Genomic DNA, 7,500 nt, shown 5'->3' with positions numbered 1-7,500 from the left:
GCACAAATATATTCCTTTCTATTTTGCCAGCAATAAGAGGCCATCCCTCCTCGGGCATCACCTCATTACCAGGCACAATGGCCGGGCGAAAGCAACACTGCACAGAGCTGTAAATTTTCTCGCAAAAATTTACATAGTGCGGAGAAGCTTTCAGATCCGTGAGTCTGGCAGATGAACAAGGCAACAGGCGAATGCAGTGAAGGTACACACGAACACGTGCACATATACGTTATATAACATACTTTTTACACATGCATACATGTGTACGTAGCAAAATAATTTAGAAGAATTACACGGATAATGTAACATGTTACTGCTGCGTTGCGGAGGGATGAAATCCGACTCACGAAATCGTAATAACACGATTGAATAGCAACCACGAAACGGATGGGATCTGAACCTAAAATGTTCGTAGTTGGATGAATGTTATTAGAGCCACCTGGCCGAGTGGTTAACGCACTGGCTTGGAATTTTAGGACTCATTTGCCATGGGTTTAAACCCTACCCATTCCGTGGTTTGGGGGATGAAAAGATGTAGACAGGAACAACGACCAGGTCTTCTGATCGTTAATGGCCGCTGTTATTGACAAAATAACACTTGTACTTTAATCTTGACCCCATTCTGGTTTCAGAGATGCACTAAAAGTCACCGTGAAACCTTATTTGTTTATTTCTGGTTGCTACGCGTTTATTATCTACCACTCTTCTTTCTGCTCCTGCTTCTCCTCCTTCTCTAAGCTCCATCTCCTACCACCCCTTCTTCTATCTCTTCTTCGCAGACCTGTCCCTCTCCGCCTCCTCCTTGCCCTTCAACTAGCCCTTCACCTAGCCCTTCATCCTCGGGTCCGCCTTCCTCCCAGGAGTTCGAGCTCATTGCTCCCAACTTTGTGTCTTGTCATTGCCGCTCTCGTGATCAAAATGGCCTCATTTGCGCCAGTCTCTCTCGAAAGGAGATGACGGTCCTTGATTCACCTTATTCTTCACTCACCTGTGGGACACAGTCAGTAACAGTGATGTTCTCTCCCTGATTTTCTTTGGTAATTGCCTATTTTAATTAGTTGTTTTCAATTAGTTGTTTTCAACTCTTGTATAGAGCTCGCTTCCATTGTGCCAGTGTTTAATTTATTCCACTTTATTACGAGTCTGATGATGAGGAAGTGTTTTTATTCAGTAATGTGTGTAATTTCCAGACATTTTTTTCTTTTTCGCGTTACTTCTCTGGTAAAGAGGCTAGTCTTGCCTATCTTGTCTACGTCCCTAATTATTTTTTGTCTATATCAATCGTTCTTCCTGAGGGTGAAGATCTAGCTATTATTATTATTATTATTATTATTATTTTTATTATTATTATTATTATTATTATTATTATTATTATTATTATTATTATTATTATCAAAACTAGAGCTAAACCTACCTAGCTCTTATTCATTGTAAACAACACATTTCCTCAGCTCAGACACTAATATGGATTCTTAGTTATAGCATTCTAGAGCTTCAGTTTGTATATTACTAGGTAAGGGTTTCGAACCATCGCTGTTCACTCAGTAATTTCGATTGTACATGCGATTAAGTGAGCATTGAACCATTGTTTATAAGGGTCCTGTAAGCACTCAAAGGTTTATAAGCTTACCATGCACTGCTTATTTTAATCTGTTCATGTGTTATTCAGGGAACAGGCTTGATGGTACGTACAATTCTAGGTCTTTTTTTTTTAAATCCTTATACATATATGTTTTTTTTTTTTTTAATTTTCAGATGGACCTCTCCTTTAGGCCCTTTTAATTTTTACTTATCTCCAAGGCTCAAAACTTTGCGTTTTCTCAAGTTTAATTCCTTTTAAAGCCGAGTAATGCCCTTTTTCATCCTCTTTAGCCTGTATTCTCGTTATTTTGGCATCATCCACAAACATAGATATATTAGAGTTAGTTCCTAAGGTCACTGCATCACTACACACCAGTAACACTACGAGCCCCATCACTTCTGAAATTCGAGTAGGTACTTTTTCTTATACTAATGATTCATCCTTTCCAAAAAAAACTTTGTTTTCTATTGTTCAAGTATTCCCTAAATCATGATAATAAGTTTGCTTTTTCTTTCTTTTCTGTGATATTTCATCTGGTCTTAGGGTCTTAAGTTAAGCTCTTCTATCGATGGTATTGTGTTCATTAACACACTACGATATCTTCTCTTGAACTTACTGCATACTTTCATCTCATTTCTAGTGTCATTTATCTTCTAATGTGACTGTGAAGTGGCTTTGATTTTGTTTTCGTCTTGGCTACTGTAATTTTTTCACTCCGGACATTCGTTCCATGAACCTCGTTGATGAAAGTCGCACTTCTTGCCACATCACTGAGTGGACAAAACTCTTCCTACTATGTCCATTTCAAACTGTTTTTCAGCTTTTCTCACATAAATTTTTTTTTTACCAACTTCCCTGTTGTATGGTGTCTGGGATAGAGCTATGCCTTTTCCTTGTTGTTTTCCTTGCTTTTGTTTTCATATATTTATGATTAAGTCATTAGTTGACCCAGTTTCTCTTATTTACTATGCCGTTGATTGGTACAAACATGTCACTCGCTTCTTTGTTCTTTTGGTTGAAAAAAATCACATTTCCTTGCAGGCTCGTCCTCTGAATTCATTCTCCCACAACATCTGTTTCAGTGGAATGAGTTGGATAAGGAAGTGGTGGAGCCAGATTCAGTGCGCAAATTAATTAAGGAGTAGGAAGACAAAGTCCAAGGTATGGTAAATCAGTAATGCCAGTCATTGTAATTGAGGAGGAGAGGCCAGGAGCTGAATCTCGACCGCTGCAAACAAAATTCGGTGATGAATAAACCAAATGAGCAACACTTGGGTATCTTCATTTCGACAATAAAGATAATAAAGATAATGAAGCTACCCAAATGTTACACACTTGTCTTACTCATCACCTCATCAGTATTGTACACAGTGATCCCTTTCTCCAAGAATCATTTCGTATTAAATATTTCTCCACGAGTGTTTCACTGGAAGTGAATACGAGGTCCAGCCTCGCAGGTTCGCCATTCCATCTTATATAACAATCAAGCAATTTACTGTTCCATAATACCGAGTCCATCTGATGGCCCCAGTTCTCCCAGTCTGCATCTCTATGGCTAAAAATTGGTGTGTGTAACCGAATAAGTACAGATCGGTGAGTATAACTATATGAGTACATCAAGGTGATTACAACTGGGTAACAATAACGATCTAAAATAATGATTTAAACTAAAAAAAAATTAACAGGTCTAACATTTCCTAACAGAAATAAATAAAAAAAAAAGGAAATCAAAGCTGATAGCAATCGCATACACGTATCTAAGTACGTGTTACACAATTTACGTTCATGGGTCATTAGCAAAAAACGAATTACAAGAATTACTAATTTTCGAGCCCTGAAATCTGGACGGTGGGGAGTTATCTTTTTCGATACAGGAATGAAAATTAATTCGATGCTCCGAATGAAGTTACATTCGATGCCATGATTTTTTTCATTCGATGGCGAGAATGGAATTACATTTTTCTATTGAAAAAGCCAAAATACTTTTGGTTATTACAGAGTCTAATCTACCAATCAACACGATTCTAACTTCTAATACAATTAAAGTACTTTCATAAAGTGAATTAGCTTCCAAATTATCTAATTTGCAAGCGTGAATAATTATGTCATGAATAATTGAGCCGTATTCTAGTGAACATTTACCCCAACTGACATTTTTTTACATTTTATTTTACATACTGAGTTATCCTGCCTTAGTTAACTTATTTACAGGCTAAGAGATACTATCCTACCTTAGCTTATTTTCAGGCTAAGAGATGCTAGCCTAACTTAGCTCATTTACAGGCTAAGAGATACTATCCTACCTTAGGTTATTTACAGGCTAAGAGATACTATCCTACCTTAGGGTATTTACAGGCTAAGAGATACTATCCTACCTTAGGTTATTTACAGGCTAAGAGATACTATCCTACCTTAGGTTATTTACAGGCTAAGAGATACTATCCTACCTTAGGTTATTTACAGGCTAAGAGATACTATCCTACCTTAGGTTATTTACAGGCTAAGAGCTGTTATCCTGTCTTAGATCAGTTTATAGTTTCGTTCAATGTAAGGTATACAGCCTCGTCCCCAGAATGTCACCCGTAACAATCCACTAACACCCAGGTACCTAATTACTGCTCGATGTGATAGTAAAGAGCACACACACACACACACACACACACACACACACACACACACACACACACACACACACACACACACACACACACACACACACACACACACACACATGGTTTACCCAAAGGTGCAGAGAGGCAAAAACCAAGTGTGCTAGGGAATGGAAGAAATATAGAAGGCAAAGGACCCAGGAGAATAAGGAGAGCAGTCGTAGAGCCAGAAACGAATATGCACAGATAAGAAGGGAGGCCCAAAGACAATATTAAAATGACATAGCAGCGAAAGCCAAATCTGACCCGAAACTGTTGTACAGCCACATCAGGAGGAAAACAACAGTCAAGGACCAGGTAATCATGCTAAGGAAGGAAGGAGGAGAGACAACAGGAAATGACCGTGAAGTATGTGAGGAACTCAACAAGAGATTCAAAGAAGTGTTCACAGAGGAGACAGAAGGGGCTCCAGAAAGACGGAGAGGTGGGGCACACCACCATGTGCTAGACACAGTGCACACAACCGAGGAAGAAGTGAAGAGGCTTCTGAGTGAGCTAGATGCCTCAAAGGCAATGGGGCCAGATAACATCTCTCCATGGGTATTGAGAGAGGGAGCAGAGGCGCTATGTGTACCCCTAACAACAATATTCAATACATCTATCGAAACAGGGAGATTGCCTGAGGCATGGAAGACAGCAAATGTAGTCCCAATCTTTAAAAAAGGAGACAGACATGAAGCATTAAACTACATACCAGTGTCACTGACATGTATAGTAAGCAAAATCATGGAGAAGATTATCAGGAGAAGAGTGGTGGAACACCTAGAAAGGAATGATCTCATCAACAGCAGCCAACATGGTTTCAGGGACTGGAAATCCTGTGTCACAAACCTACTGGAGTTCTATGACATGGTGACAGCAGTAAGACAAGAGAGAGAGGGGTGGGTGGATTGCATATTCTTGGACTGCAAGAAGGCGTTTGACAGAGTTCTACACAAGAGATTGCTGCAAAAACTGGAGGACCAAGCAGGGATAACAGGGAAGGCACTACAATGGATCAGGGAATACTTGTCACGAAGACAGCAGCGAGTCATGGTACGTGGCGAGGTGTCAGAGTGGGCACCTGTGACCAGCGGGGTCCCACAGGGGTCAGTCCTAGGACCAGTGCTGTTTCTGGTATTTGTGAACGACTTGACGGAAGGAATAGACTCTGAGGTGTCCCTGTTTTCAGATGACGTGAAGTTGATGAGAAGAATTCACTCGATCGAAGACCAGGCAGAACTACAAAGGGATCTAGACAGGCTTCAGACCTGGTCTAGCAATTGGCTACTGGAGCTCAATCCCACCAAGTGCAAAGTCATGAAGATTGGGGAAGGGCAAAGAAGACCGCAGACGGAGTACAGTCTAGGGGGCCAGAGACTACAAACCTCACTCAAGGAAAAAGATCATGGGGTGAGTATAACACCAGGCACATCTCCTGAAGCGCACATCAACCAAATAACTGCTGCAGCATATGGGCGCCTAGCAAACCTCAGAACAGCATTCCGACATCTTAATTAGGAATCGTTCAGGACCCTGTACACCGTATACGTTAGGCCCATATTGGAGTATGCGGCACCAGTTTGGAACCCACACCTAGCCAAGCACGTAAAGAAACTAGAGAAAGTGCAAAGATTTGCAACAAGACTAGTCCCAGAGCTAAGAGGTATGTCCTACGAGGAGAGGTTAAGGGAAATCAACCTGACGACACTGGAGGACAGGAGAGATAGGGGGGACATGATAACGACATACAAAATACTGAGAGGAATTGACAAGGTGGACAAAGACAGGATGTTCCAGAGATTAGACACAGTAACAAGGGGACACAGTTGGAAGTTGAAGACACAGATGAATCACAGGGATGTTAGGAAGTATTTCTTCAGCCACAGAGTAGTCAGTAAGTGGAATAGTTTGGGAAGCGATGTAGTGGAGGCAGGATCCATACATAGCTTTAAGCAGAGGTATGATAAAGCTCACGGTTCAGGGAGAGTGACCTAGTAGCGATCAGTGAAGAGGCGGGGCCAGGAGCTCGGACTCGACCCCCGCAACCTCAACTAGGTGAGTACAACTAGGTGAGTACACACACACACACACACACACACACACACACACACACACACACACACACACACACACACACACACACACACACACACACACACACACACACACACACACACACACACACACACACACACAGGTATGACAAAGCTCAGGAAGCAGAGAGAGAGAGGATCCAGTAGCGATCAGTGAAGAGGCGGGGCCAGGAGCTGAGTCTCGACCCCTGCAACCACAATTAGGTGAGTACAATTAGGTGAGTACACACACACACACACACACAAGAAATTAGAGAAAGTGCAAAGGTTTGCAACAAGACTAGTCCCAGAGCTACGGGGATTGTCCTACGAAGAAAGGTTGAGGGAAATCGGCCTGACGACACTGGAGGAAAGGAGGGTCAGGGGAGACATGATAACGACATATAAAATACTGCGCGGAATAGACAAGGTGGACAAAGACGGGATGTTCCAGGGAAGGGACACAGACACAAGAGGTCACAATTGGAAGTTGAAGACTCAGATGAATCAAAGGGATGTTAGGAAGTATTTCTTCAGTCATAGAGTAGTCAGGCCGTGGAATAGCCTAGAAAGCGACGTAGTGGAGGCGGGAACCATACATAGTTTTAAGGCGAGGTATGATAGAGCTCATGGGGCAGGGAGAGAGAGGACCTAGTAGCAATCAGCTAAGAGGCGGGGCCAGGAGCTGTGACTAGACCCCTGCAACCACAAATAGGTGAGTACACACACACACACACACACACACACACACACACACACACACACACACACACACACACACACACGCACACACACACTCACACACACACACACACACACACACACACACACATACACACACACACACCTGTGACGAGTTGGGTTCCACAAGGGTTAGTCCTAGGTCTGGTTCTGTTTCTGGTATATATGAATGACATGATGGAAGGGATAGATTAAGAGGTGTTCCTGTTTACAGACGATTTGAAGCTTATGCGAAGAATTCAAAACGAATGAGGATAAGGTACGACTACAAAAGAATCTGGAAAGGCTGCACGCTTGGTCCATCAACTGGCTGCTGGAGTTTAACCCCCACCAAGTGCATAGTCATGAAGATTGGGGAAGGTCAAAGAAGACCGCAGACGGAGTACAGGATAGGGGGGCCAGAGGCTGCAAACCTCACTCAAGGAAAAATATTTTTTTTGGGGTGGGGGGGGGG

Source organism: Cherax quadricarinatus, chromosome 4, assembly GCF_038502225.1.
Source record: "Cherax quadricarinatus isolate ZL_2023a chromosome 4, ASM3850222v1, whole genome shotgun sequence".
NCBI classification, from domain to species: domain Eukaryota; kingdom Metazoa; phylum Arthropoda; class Malacostraca; order Decapoda; family Parastacidae; genus Cherax; species Cherax quadricarinatus.
This window is presented reverse-complemented; position numbering follows the sequence as displayed.